Genomic DNA, 15040 nt, shown 5'->3' on the forward strand with positions numbered 1-15040 from the left:
TTGGACTGTGATAAATTAATTTGAGAAAAATTAACAATTGTCGAGTATTAAGTCTTCCCAGCAAGGAACGTTTTTCATTCATTCCAGTTTTGTCTTTTGTTCCTCTCAGATGTCTTGCAGTTCTTTTCATATATATCTAACATGAAATTTTTATAGACCTATTGGTGTATGTATATTGTATATATCTTGCTAAGACTAACCTTATTTATAGTCGCACAATGAATAGAACTATTGTCACTATATTTCTAATTCTGATGTATAAAAATGTGTATCATTCATATAGACTATGAACTGTGGTCTTTGTATTTGGCCACCTGCACATAATGTAAATAGAATATATTTAAATGTGAAAGCTGTTATTTTATATCTGGCCACTTTCTATGTACAAATAATGCATATATTAATTAAAAGTTATGCTTATATATTCATTGAAGTTCATACTATTCCACAGCCTTCTCACCTATGAATAAGGATTGTTATAATAACCTGGTGACTATTTTCTTGCCTCCCAATTTTATTCTGTATAGAACTGAAAAGTTTTCCCCAAAAAATAATGTAGCAAATAAATCTGCATAGTCCGTCCTTCTGATTAAACCAACTATCTCACTTTATAATTAGCAGAGACTGCATAAAATCTAGTCCCACTCAAAAGTTGGTTTGCATCCAAAAATTTAAGATACTTATAAATAAAAAAATTCAGATATAAAATACTTAATACTTTTGCTGTAATCACATATAACTTGAAAAATAATCCAATAATTATGACAATTATCTGTGTAAAGACAATAAAGCTAAGTGTCTCTTTGTTGGAAAGGAGCACAAAGCACTGTGGAAAGTGACTATTGTATAACCAAATAAATACCTCTGTCTTAAATAAGGAATTGATGTGACATACATAGTGTGCTCTAGGAAGGTTGAAATTGTATTTCTGAAGCTAAAGAAATAATATTGATTAGATGGCAATGCAAGAATACCTTGCAAATAACTTTCATATGGAATAAGTGCTAAATGTCAGTAAACGCAGACAGAAAATACATTACTGACTCTTCTGAATCACCATTGATGTTTGAGCTCTGACACTTTTGACTATAGAAATGACAGGTTTATTTTTGTTTTAGAACGTGCCCTCATTCTCCCCAAGGTCTGTCACTTTGTGATGGGGAGGTCAGGGAAGGGGTTGGCGCCCAGCAGCAGGTACACTCAGAGAGGCAGAGAGAGCATCTGGAATAGCAAGGTCCTGATTTCACCTTTAATCATCGAGTCTTCTGCAATTACATGGCATTGCAACCATTACAGAAGCAAGCAACCTTTAAGCAAAGCGGTGGAAACATCCGCACACCCGTTTTTTAGCATCAAGCCTATGAGCTCAGTGACAGAATTTTTCACTGTTCAGTTGGTGGCTGTGATTTCTCTGTTAACTGATTTTGTGAGTGCTTTCTTCTTTTGAGGAAAAAAAATAATCAGGTATGGAAAGCATTTAGGGTCTTTGTTTTCCTCCATCATACTTATTCCCTCTGCTTACTTATTTCCCATCATAGAACTTTGGAATTCATGGAACATACGTGAAAGCTTTTCTTTCTGATAAAAGACGGTCCAAACCTTGCACCTACCCCATTCCCATGCTCTTCTTAGGCTGGCCTTATTTTGGTGACAAGCAGAAAGCCATCTGGCTGCTTTCCCATTGATGGCCATCCCTGGCACGTCTCCACGTGCCTGCCAAGGGCCTATGGCTTCACCTTCAAGGGAGTTTGTGCCTGTCAGTCTAACTGCTCTCTCCACATTTCACAGGGAGCTAGGACTGACAATAGCTAACATGTTTTGAATATCTAAAAAGAACGAGCCCAATGTCACAGGTGGTACTACTGTGATCCTCTCTTTTGGATACAAGAAAGTTTTCCAGTGCCAGCTAATGGTGGTGCTCAGACTTGAAGCCAAGGAGGTCTGATGGTGAAGCTTTTGTTTCTGATCATGCAAACTTCTCACCTGTCAGAGCAGGAACATGCTGTTTTTCTCTCTCTGTGTTTGTGTGCATGTGTGAAAATATAGTTATAACTTGCCTCTATAAATAGAAACACCAGTGAACTGGGCTCACTACAAGTTCATCAATATCTATCAAAACTGTGATGATTTATTTTGTATGTCAACTTGGTTAGGCCATAGTACCCAGTTATGTAATCAAACATGAATCTAGATGTTGCTGTGAAGGTATTTTGTAGATGTTAACATCTACAATCAGCTGAATTTAAGTAAATGACACTACCCTCAATTATGCATGTGGGCCTCATCTAATCCGCTGAAGCCTTTAGAACAATAATTGAGGTTTCTGGGAGAAGAAGACATTTTGCCTCAAAACTGGAGTAACTCCCAAATGTGAGACCAGAAACCATCAAAATCCTAGAGAAGAACATAGGCAGTAACTTCTCTGACGTTGGCCGTAGCAACATTTTTCTGGATATGTCTCCTGAAGCAAGGGAAACAAAAGCAGAAATAAACTATTGGTATTACATCAAAATAAAAAGTTTCTTTCTGCACAGCAAAGGAAACAATCAACAAAACTAGGCAACCCACTGAATGGAAGAAGATATTTGCAAATGACATATCTGATAAAGGGTTAGTATCCAAAATATACAAAGAACTTATACAACTCAACACCCAAAAAATAAATAAGCCAATTCAAAAATGGGCAGAAGACATGAAAACACATTTCTCCAAAGAAGACATCCAGATGGCCAACAGATGCATGGAAAGATGCTCATTATTACTTATCATCAGGGAAAAGCAAATCAAAACTATAATGAGATACCACCTCAATCCTGTCAGAATGGCTAAAATAAAAAACACAAGAAACAAGCGTTGGTAAGGATGTAGAGAAAAAGGAACCCTCGTGCACTGTTAGTGGAAATGAAAATTGGTGCAGCCACTGTGGAAAACAGTATGGAGGTTCCTCAAAAAGTTAAAAATAGAACTACCATATCATCCAGCAATTGCACTACTGGGTATTTACCCAAAGAATACAAAAACACTAATCCAAAGGGATACATGCACTCTCTGTTTATAGCAGCATTATTTACAACAGCCAAGATATGGAAGTAGCCCAAGTGTCCATCCATAGATGAATAGATAAAGAAGAGGTGGTATATATATAATACAGTGGACTATTACTCAGCTATAAAAGAGAATGACATCTTGCCATTTGCAATGACATGGATGGAGCTAGAGAGTATTATGCTAAATGAAATAAGTCAATCAGAGACAGATAAATACCATATGATTTCACTCATACGTGGAATTTAAGAAACAAAACAAATGAGCAAAGGGAAAAAAAAAGAGAGAGAGGAAGAGAAACCAAGAAATAGACTCTTAACTATAGAGAACAACCTGATGGTTACCAGAAGGGAGGTGAGTGGGGGGGGATGGGTTAAATAGGTGATGGGGACGAAGGAGTGCCCTGTCTTGATGAGCACCAGGTGATACACGAAATTGCTGAGTCACAATATCGTACACCTGAAACTAATATAACACTGTATGTTAACTATACTGGAATTAAAATAAAAACTTAAAAAACACTGCAGCAACTCCTGTCTGAGTTTTCAGCCTGTTGGCCTGTTCTAGAGATTTCAGATTTGCTCGTCTCCACAATCACATGGGTCAATTCTTTCAAATGAATTTAAATGAACAGATAAATAGATTGACAGAGGAAGATATACAGTACATCCTTGTTATCTGCAGCAATTATATTCTATAAAGTCCACATGAACACTAAATGAGTGAATACTGACACGTTGCTCCTAGAGGAAATACAGGGTTGGGTTCCTGCAAGCCTCTGGTCACAACATTTTTGTCAATTAATCAACATATAACCTTGTTTTAAGTGTGTATGTGTTTCTGCTTAAAGACATCTTATTTAACATACACTGTTGATTTGTTAACATTGAACTCAGCCGACAGCACTATATCTGCGCTTGAATGACGCCTGCTTGACACACATATTTTCTCCATATGGCGCATGACGGCTTTCTGTGCATATACGTATTAGATAGCAGTTCAACACTACACTTAAGATCATTTTAAGCAGCAAAATCACGTAGAGACAGCACAAAAATGTGAAACATGTGGCACTAAATGGACCACAAAAAGGACACAAGAAGACAGAGCATCACCTTTGATCTCAGCTGGAAACATATATGTCACGTGACCCAATTTTCATTCTTCTGTGCATGCCTGGAAATGACCACGAAAATATCACAAGTGTTGATTTGGGGATTACAATTAAATTTTAGCAAGTATGTCAATTCACAAATGTGGAATCCACACATAATGTGTATCAACTGTATACACATATATCCACACATCTTCCTGGTTATATTTCTCTGGAGAACCCTGACTGATACAACGACCATATCAACACAATCCCAAATAAAGTGACATTTTAATTTGTTAATTATGAATAATTGAGTCAGTATAGAAAATGAAATGAAAGCCTCATGAAAAATATCAACATTGTGCCCAATTTAACAGTAGAGCTTATTGGAATTAGTTTGATAATTACAAATGTGCACCTGAATTAAGGCAATAGAGAGAGATTGAACCTGTGTTTATTACACTTAAGCCCATTATATGAGGAAAATATTTCAAGTTGTTAGATATAAGTTCAAAATCTTGGTTGGCAGGTTGCCTTTGATTGTTGAGAATACTGAATCGACTTACACTGGTTTGTGCCAACAGATGCTTATACACACAGATAAATTGATTTGTGTTGTTTCTTTCATTCCTCTTACCAGTTATCAACTATGAGCATTGCACATAAGGCAAGTATTCACTGAAAGTTTTTCGTGCTTTATATATGTGATTTCATATGTATTATTATTATTATACATAAATTAGAATGTAAACATATATGTATTGTCATATATCTGTGATCTACAACTTTTTTAGCCACAATACAACTGTTTATTTTTTTTTATTTTTTATTTTTTTAAAGATTTTATTTATTTATTTGAGAGAGAGAGAGAGAATGAGAGACAGAGAGCACGAGAGGGAAGAGGGTCAGAGGGAGAAGCAGACCCCCCGCTGAGCAGGGAGCCCGATGTGGGACTCGATCCCGGGACTCCAGGATCATGACCTGAGCCGAAGGCAGTCGCTTAAACAACTGAGCCACCCAGGCGCCCCACAATACAACTGTTTAAAATGATATTTTGTCAGTGTCAACCTTACCCTCTTCTTCATTCCCTCCTACCTATCTTTTCCTTACCAATACGCTAGTCTCTGGTATACATGTTTCCCTAGCCTCCTCTGCCCCCACAATCCCTCCTTCTTTAGGATTCAAATAAAGTTTGACTCTTAAGTAGTCAACGGATCAAGAGCCTATGAACTAATCAGAATAGAGGTTTGTTTTTCAACTGCGAGAAGAATGTCCAAATTCAGAACATTTTGACATACTTAGTAACGTGCTTCAGGTAGTGTGTGGACCCTCTTCCTGACAGCTGAATCAACTTGACTTAGAATAGCAGATACATCTTAACAAATAGCTTGTCTTTGGTCTATGGCTGGTCTCTTCAGGCTGAAGTTAATGAAACATCCTAACATGACAATCTAGATTAATTGCTGTTTTTAAAATCATAACAGTATCTGATGTTCAATCTGAACTGACATATCCATCTCTTCAAAGCATTATTGTGACTTCATAGCAACTTAAAGTTGTGTCTATAAAATGACTTATTTTAGCAACTATAGTTTGCCTTCATGACACAGTGTATTTGCTACGCTCCCCTCACACGGCATCACTGAAAACTGATTATGCATATCACTCTATCAGGTAGACATGGCAGAGGAAGAATTTCCATCAGAGAAAAAGAAAACCAGGAGAAGACTGTGCATCTGTATAAATGTCTTTGAAGAAGAGCATTCCTCCAGACCTCTAGATGGTAGCTACAGAAAGTTAACCCAAGCCTGGCAATGTCCTGAAATGGAATAATTACAGTACCCATCTCAACAATTTGCTGTAAAGACTAAATATGATCATGATAATGTGGAAGGGAGCAGTCTGAGCAAATTTAGAGAGGAAGAAATTGCAGTGCATCTAAGTTCAGTGGTGCTGCGAGTGCAAGATTGAGTCTGGGAGAGGTCAAAGGAGGTAGCTGAGAGTCAGAAAGAAGTTAACCTGTGGAGCACTCACGTGCCCCACTGAAGAAACTCAGACTTTATGCTATAGTGGGTGGTGATCTGATGAGAAGAGGGTCAAAATAAAAGGCAGCCCAATGAATGCATGTGTATTTTAAGTAGATCTATGAGGCCATTGTGTAGGGGCTGGAATTGAAGAGACAAGACCAAGAGCCGGGAGACCAGTACCTGGATCACAGCAATGGTCCATGGCAAAGAACAGACCCAGGGCAGAAGTGGTAGGGCCAGAAAATGGATGCCAGGCTTTGAAATGTGTGACTGAAATGAGGGATGAAGAGAAGGGGTCATCAGAGATAACAGATGCATTTCTATCATTAGTGTGAACTCAAACAAGCAGAGGGACTTGAACTCCTTACAAAAGGCTAATGAGACCACCGTGCATATTACTGATGTGTATCTTTAGCAGTGAGCCTGCAGGACATGACAGATTTTATTCTCATTAAGTAAACTGTTTCTCAATTAAGCATCTGGATTTGCACAGGTTTGCATTTACCATGTGTCACACAGAGAAAGAGCCCTTAGATCCTCAAGGCCTAAGTTTGAATTCCACTTCAGTCATTAATCATTGTGTAACCTTGAATAAATGAAGTAACTAATTTAATATTCATCTCTTTAAATATTAAATAAAAATAAAGAAGATCTATTACATGGGAAGAGATATATGAAAGCAAGATGCAGGAAGTAAAAACTATAAAAGTAAATATTATTGAGTCCTTAATAATTAATTTACTCCAGCACAGATTTTCCCCTAACATGTATAGAAATAAATTAGTGAAATAGAGAGTCATTATAGTACTGTGGTCAAGAGAATGAGGTCTCAAGTCAGACTAATGAGGACGACAAGATCCTGGCTCTATCATATCCTAACTGTGTGACTTCCACGGTTATACAACCTCTGCATGTCTGAATTTTCTCTTTTATATAATGGGGAAAATGGTACCAAGCTCATTAGGTCTGAGAGGAAGACTATGTGAAATGACAAATGTAAAGTGTTTTGCATTATTTCCTAAAACCTAATATGTCCCAAATAGGTGTTAATTATTATTATGAATACATAAATTTATGTTTTTCTCTATATATGATACATGTATATATAGACATTTACTTGGCCGAACCACAACCATTTTGAAGACAAGAATGGTGCTGACTTATAGTTCAGTCATATATATAAGGTATTCTATAATAATATTCAATTTTATATACATATACAAATGTATACAGATACATATTTAGTTACTTCTCTTTTCTGCTCTTCTCAGGGAAGCAATGGCTTCAGGACAGAGTTGAATTAATTGCCCACTAAATTATGTCTGCCTACTTACTGTTGCAACTATAAGAGAGGCTGTAAAGAGTGTGCGCTGAGGTGGACTCTAACTCAGATCTGAGTAACCCTGGACAAGTTATTTAAGCTCTCCAGGCCTCCACTACCTCCTCTACAACATGAAGGAATTATAAAATTGTCCTAAGTATTAAATGGGATAATGCATGTAGAGTGCAGAGGCTAGAGGCCAGCAGATTGTAAGCACTCAAAAATGGTAGCTATTGGTACACAAATTGCTGATTATTCACTAAAATCCCATTTTCTACAGATGATCACATTATATTCCGTCATGCAACCTACTTCCTTGCCTTCCCTTCCCTCCACTCCCCTGACTTCACCTTCCTCCTCTTCCCTCCTCTTTCTTTTCTTTTTAATGGCAAACCACTATGACTGACTACATCTGAGTTTCTCTGGGTCTATCTATCTATAAACGAACCTTTCCCAGAAGATAATACATTGTTTTTGATTTTTTTTTTTTTTTTTTTTTTTGTATTTTCAGAGTGATGAGTTCTATGTGAATGGGTGGCTCAGTTGGTTAAACATCCAACTCTAGATTTTGGCTCAGGTCATATCTCATCGTTGTCAGATGGAGTCCTGAATCAGGCTCCGTGTTCAGTGGGGAGTCTGCTGGTGATTCTCTCTTTCCCTCTCCCACTGCACTCTCCCTGCACCCTCTCTTCACATGTGTGCGCACACTCACTCTCTCTCAAATAAATAAATAAAATCTTTTAAAAAAACTGTATGATTTATAGACACAGTATTTCTTCTCACTCTAGAAGGGAAAAATAATACTAATACAATACTAATGTGTCCCCCTTTTTTTTTCCCTATTTGCTTGTAAAAAAATGTTGGAACTTTTGAGATCAATAAAGAGTGTTACACATAGTCCCTGAAAGAGAGGAAGACTTAAATGAAGCCTGAATATGTTTAAAAGAACACTTACATGACCTGGAACAGGGCAATTCGATTATGGCTAAAAAAGAAGGAATGCAAATTTGGAGGCCAATCTTCTGGAAATGGTCATTAGTAGCCCTAATTAATAAATTCATGCCTATGTACAGTTCATTCATTTGCCCAACCTCAGGCCATTGGCAGAGCTGTAGTCACTATAAAGTGCAGTGGCAAATATACTCACTGGAGAATCTTTGAGAGTTTTTGTCTTCAGCCACTAGGTTCATGCTGGGTAAACACTCGGTGTGCAATAAATGGTGTTAAGGTAATCAAATGACTAGGAGGGACACTGGACACAGCTTTAAGAGACATTTTCTCCAGACCCATCTTCTGACCTCTAATTGGCCAGGTGGAAGATGTAGATGGATTTGTGTCAGAGGATGTATCTGAAGCAAGAGAGGGGACCTCTGAATGGTTGTCTAATGCAAAAGAAAGAAGTTTTGAATGTGGGCTGTGGCTTTTTTTCTTTTTTTTAAGAGAGAGAGAAGAGAGCACAAGTGTGTGTGGGGGAGGGGCAGAGGGAGAGAGAAACCCATGCAGGCTCCATGCTCAGCATGGAGCCCGATGTGGGGCTCGATCCCATGACCCTGAGACCAGGACCTGAGCCAAAATCAAGCCTTAACCGACTGAGCCACCCAGGTTTTCCTGTGCCTGTGCTAATACAGTTCCTGCAGGGCAGGAGAGGGGCTGTGAACCTGGACTTCAGGGAAAGGAGGACAAGAGAAAGGAGGTGAAGAAAAAGAAAGAGAAATAAGAAAGAATACCTGAAAGCCTTTAGGAACTGCATCTAAGACACTGAAGGTATATTTTCTCAAGTAGAAGAGAAAACCATTTTTGTTTGGTTTGTTCTGGTTTTGCCTGTTTGTTTGGTTTTACTCCAGACAAGGTGAGATATTTTGCATAGGATTACAAGCAGAATTTAAGTTAATAAATGAATGAATGTCCTCATAAACATATTGAATGCAATATATAATGGGTGTGTTTCATATATAATCAGAGAGATTTTGAACAACATAAAACCTCTACTCACCCTACAACTAGGAAGGGTCCCTGCAGATAAGGGAAGCCCATATAGTATTGCACAGGTGCTCCTGGTTGAACCTGATCAAGAACAGACCTGCCCCAGAGGCTGAGGAAAGCATTACTGACACTGTCTTAGCTGAGTATCTTTGGACATTCAGACAAAATTTTTAACAAGATATGCATTACCAAAATTATGACCAGGCAAACCATGGAAGGGCAAAAATGGCTCCTCTTAAGTGGCCCAGCCCATGATGAATGAACCAAAAGAGTTGAGAAGGAAGGAGGTCTATGGCAGAGACTTAAGCAGTTTACAATGAACTGAACGAACCTGCCATCAGGACCTTGGGGAATCAGAATATATACTCTGCTTGTCTTGGCTCTTATATTGGAGTGAGAGCTTGTAGCTTAGAATCTGTTGAGAATACGATGGAGTCCATGCGCACATTGCTTAGACCTTTTGGGGAGTGAATGACAGAATAGGAAAGTATCAATATAAATAATCTAGTCTTTGAAGGAAAAAAAAATGGAGTAACCAGAGAAATGGGAAAAAAAAAAAAAAAGGTAGGCTATTTCATACTTTTTTTTTTTTAAACCACCCAAGTAAGAAAGTGCTTTGGTATTTCCACAAACATGGATTCAACTTAAAAAAATAGGCATGGGGTTGGTTCAGGGCTCCTCTCCACTTCTATCACTGCTTACATGAGTCATAAATCAGTTGACTGTATTTCCATCTATTTCTAGAATGGGGGAGGGATGAGCCACTTGATGTCGTTATTGAGGATCCATCCATTTATATCAAAGAGAAGAAAGAGGAGGTGTCATCTCTCCTCTAGATCCCCCCTCCACAACCCTTTGTGCTATGGAAAAGCCATTAGATTTTGCTGGCCTCACACACTGGTTAAAAATGACCTCAGTGTGAAAGCTGGTCTTTACCAAATGAATATGGAAAATATTGATGTAACCATACATGTTCTTCATCCAAAGTGGGTTGCACAGCAATTGACTTCCGTATAGCTCAGCAAATCAAACTTACTGTTGGTCCTCTCCGGAGAACTAAAGAAAATGCTCACATTACAATATGTCTTGAGTATAAAGATAAGTTTAGGCTCCATGGAACGGTCTCTAAGATGCTCATTTAGGTTCTGCCTTGGAATCATTCTTGGAAGACTGAGATGATATCCTGTCTTAGGCTGACACGAACTTCATTGGTTTCTTCCATGTCATGATTCAGGACATTGCAGATACAAGAGGTGGTTTTCAAACATAATTCTAAGCAATCTCCTGTGGTGCATATGGTTGAAATGCACATGTTCTAACATCTGCAGATTTCACCTCAACACTCTGTTGAAAATTTGGAGTCAGGGCTCCAACACCTTACCATGATGCTAAACCAGTATTTACAAAGTTTGTTCTACAGAACACAAGTTCTATGATTTGCTAAAAGATACTCTGTACAACAAACCATTTCACTGTCAAAAAAGTTTGGGAAAAGTTGCACCCTCAATTCTTGTTTTGGTGAGTCACTATTTACACTAGTGTATTAAAAGTGCTGCAGTAAAGAAACCATTAATTTAGATTATTTCAATACTTCTCAAAATTCTTCCACCAGAGAACATTTCTTTTCACAGGATATATATTAACATCTTATTTTTAAAAAATGCCATGGAATACAGTTTGTGAACACTTGCTAAATGAATCAATAACTTGATGGGGCATTTGAATTATTAATAGAATTGAAGTTTCCTGGACATTCCAATAATTCTCATACCTCCTTACATTCGTACATACTGTTCCTTCTCTCGGAATGACCGTCTCTCATCAGCAATCCACCCGCTCTCCAGCCCTGTCCCTATGACGGTTAAGACCTTTCAAGTCCCATCTTAAAAGTAATTTCCTGGGGGAAGCCATTCCTCATAGCTCAAGACTGCATGGGGTGTCTCTCTTCTGATATTTCTTAATACTGTGAACTAGTGCTGTGTTAGCACTTAACAACTTTTTACTTCTTTTTTTTTATTTGAAGGAACTGGCTGCACTTTTTGCCTACTGTAAACCTAGTGCCTCTCCTAAAACCCTGTATATGGAATTGATAAATTAATATCTGGTAAATAGATGAGTAGGAAAAACAAAAAAAAACATTTCAGGGAAGCATGTCCTCAGAGACATTGGGCTGATCAGGAAGAACATAGTAAGATCCGGAGGAGAGAGGTTTCGGGCATCAGAGGAAACCACAGCTTCCCTTTATCATTAGAAATTTATCCCAGAGAAAATGGCTATCATTTAACCACTAAAATGACGGAATCGGTTCTAGGGGACATTAAACTCTCGTTCATGTGGACAAGAAAGCCCTTGGGATAATTTATTCACAAGTTCCTTACTAATCCGCTTTAGAGGGAAGCCATGTGGAGAGTTTCTCTTGGATTCCAAAGCAAACAGATGTTCTGTCTCCCACAATGATGCAGAGCTACTTGCATTTTTTTCCCCCTTAAAGCCCATAGTAGTACATAGTACAATAGGAATTTTATGCATTTTCATGGAAAAGCAACTACACCATTTACATAGTCAATAGTTTTGCAACATTTCTAGAGACAAAGCTCTATGAATGGAATTAAGTATGTCCTTGAAGGAAAAATGCTATTGCTAGAGGCTGCAGTAAGAGATTTAGGGCCATTGTTCCAGGATCCAAGTAGATTCAGGGCTGGTGGTGAGATCCATCTCTGCAATTGGGCATAAGAATTTCTCTCTTTAAATAAGCTTCAGTTTGACTCGAATGGTCATCTTGCTTTGAGTAAAAGTAAAACTAAAGGCTCATGTATGGATCTCCTCTGTAGTCACTAAAGCTCAGTACCTCAAAACCTCAGACCTGATGGATGACCATAGGCTCCTGAGTGGTTTCTCTGCTTTTGCTTTCCCCTTCATTCTATCTTACAAATAACCAACTTGAGGCAGAGATGAAGATGCCAGACTGTGCCTGGTCCACAGACCTGCTCTCTCATGTGCTACTTGTGGTATCTGCGCAGGCTCCCTGGCCACTTCCTCAGTGTACAAATCTGGAAAACAGGGATGAGGATAACACTGTCTACATCACTGGGTATGATCGGATTCAGTTAGTTATTAGGCGTCTGGCACTTATAATAAGCACTGAGTGCTAGCTATTATTAATCTCATTAGTATTAGTAATGTTAATATATTATCACTCACAAAGCAAATGTCACTCACCATTCCTATTCAAAACCTTCTAAGATCTTCCCAAGTTTAAACTCCTACCCCTGACAATAGTCTATCTCATGTAATACTTCATATCCCACTCTTCCTTGATACTCAGTCTGAAGTTCAGCTTGGAGACTTCCTATGTATACCCCACGCCATGCTTAGCTCTTAGCCTAACCTTGAGGTTTTGTACTTATGGTTCCCTTTTCATAATATATTCTTTCTTCTTTTTAACTAGTCGATTTCTAACCTTTCTTCAGAGGCTTGTCCAGTGGAACTTCACTGGAAAGATCATTCTCCTGTGTCTTTGATCATGATCCTGTATCTTCTGGACCAAACAAAACAACACTGCACCGCACACCCACGTGTGCACGTGCACGCGCTGCTGTACATTTCCAAGAGCATCTTCATTCTTCAGAGGACTACAACTTCCTGATTTACCTACAGTATTGTTGGAAAAGGTGATATGCTGCCCTACTCTATTTCCCTGTTCTGCTTCTCTACATTGGCTCTTGTATTATGGGCACTAATCTTACTTTTTTCCCAAACACTGCCCCAACTTAGGAAAATGAAGCCTAAGGAAGAGATAAAATAAATGGAAGTATTGTAGCACTCCTAGTAAAGTAGAAAATATCTCTCCTTTGTATTATAGACCTTGTTTGGAAACAGTGAAAAATGACATTTTAATTTTTGAGAATGCTGATGTGATTATTTTATTGTTAGATTTTATTTTGTTTTACGAGGGCACTACAGATTAATTTTTCCCAACCTAAGAAGTAAAATCTTACTCTCTGACTCCTCCCCTATCTCTGAAAATAATTACTAATTAGCTCCTTTCTTCTTTCTTCCCTCCTCCTCTGTCCTTCCCTACTGGGATCTGTGATAGAAAATTTATGTATCTAATTAGACATATAATTTTATTTGGGAAAGGGCTGTGGACCATTTAACTTACTTTTTCAGAGTAAGGGTGGAGGGGAGAAGAGGGTTTCTTCTGTGGGAGTCAAGTGACCCTCCAGAACACAAGTCAGAAACAAGAAAGCAAATTCTAAGTCACTTAAGAAAATTACTTTTCTTATAGAGTGCTGTATGTACTACTTTTTTTTGGGGGGGGGTACTACTTTCTGATATCTCAGCTTACATCCTGACACCTTCTGCTAGGAGTCATCTTCAATTAATGCTTACTCCTATGAGCTTTAAAGTACTTATTTCTGAAGCTGCATAGTTTAGCAACTAATTATACACTGTCTTGCATTGTTTGTCCCGTATCATAAGCCAGAAACATGGAAATCATCCTTAAATCTTCCCACATTTAAAAAAATAATTAACTCCTGGGTGCCTGGGTGGCTCAGTCGTTAAGCATCTGCCTTCAGCTCAGGTCATGATCCCAGAGTCCTGAGATCGAGTCCCGTATCGGGCTCCCTGCTCAGCAGGAAGCCTGCTTCTCCCTCTCCCACTCCCCCTGTTTGTGTTCCTGCTCTTGCTGTCTCTCTGTCAAATAAATAAATAAAATCTTAAAAAAAAAATAATTAAGTCCTTAGGATACTGTTTCTTTTATGCCCTGTGTACCAGTCACCACTTTTGATTTATTACCATCATCATATTAGTTTAGAGTCTCATCAGTTCTCACCCCAAAGGCCACCTGATGGGTCTCCCCGCCTTCAGTCTTACTCACTCAAATATACCCTCTACTCAATGGTTTTTCTAACCTACCAACTTAATTGTGCCAATCTGCTGTTGAAAAGTAATTGGGGGAGAATAAAACCCCAACATGGTCCATCCTACAAGACCTTTCATGCAATGGCTTCTTCCCGATTGCTAAGCCTCATCTCAAGTCAGTACTATCTCCTCCCACATTATACTCTTACCCGAATAATACACTAAAGCAACAACTGAAGTAGCTGAAGTTACTGTAATAAGGCAGCTGCATTCAAGCTGGTATGTTGTTATGCATTCTGTTCCTTTTCTTTGAATGTTTAATTTTTCCCTCCAAGTCTTGGCTACAATATTTCCTCCTCAGATAAAGCCTTCCTGACCAGTCCAGTGAAACTTAGATTTTTTGTCCTCTGACTTGCAGGATGCTTAATGTATTTTCATTCTAACAAACTTCTTGCAATGCAACAGTGTTTGCAATTCTCTGTTCTCAATTAGTGTGGGGGAAAGCATCGCATCTCTTCTTCTTAGCACAGCGTCTGGGACACAGAAGGTATTCAATAAATATTATAGGATAAATGAATATCATGTCTTCTGACCTAAATATATTGACTTGAAAACAAAGACCATGATACCCCACTCAGTCCCAAAATTAGTGCTGAGTGCTTTGAAGAAGATTATTAAATACATTCTGATAAAGAAACAGAT

At 38.3% G+C, this 15040-nt stretch overlaps 1 protein-coding gene across 4 annotated transcripts in view; it reads right to left on the reverse strand.

Moving 5' to 3' along the window:
- Positions 1-15040, reverse strand: part of CHRM2 (cholinergic receptor muscarinic 2) — a 138362-nt gene that overhangs the window by 23274 nt on the left and 100048 nt on the right. For 2 of the 4 annotated variants that reach the window (XM_032401502.1, XM_032401497.1), the window contains exons 3-4: positions 4161-4221; positions 1611-2461 (exon numbers count right to left, since the gene is read on the reverse strand). The exons of the other annotated variants lie outside the window; for them this stretch is intronic. The gene's annotated coding sequence lies outside the window, so the exon portion shown is untranslated. The remainder of the gene's footprint in view (positions 1-1610; positions 2462-4160; positions 4222-15040) is intronic. 4 annotated transcript variants of the gene reach the window in all.

Source organism: Phoca vitulina, unplaced genomic scaffold (assembly GCF_004348235.1).
Source record: "Phoca vitulina isolate PV1807 unplaced genomic scaffold, GSC_HSeal_1.0 scaffold4, whole genome shotgun sequence".
NCBI classification, from domain to species: Eukaryota; Metazoa; Chordata; class Mammalia; order Carnivora; family Phocidae; genus Phoca; species Phoca vitulina.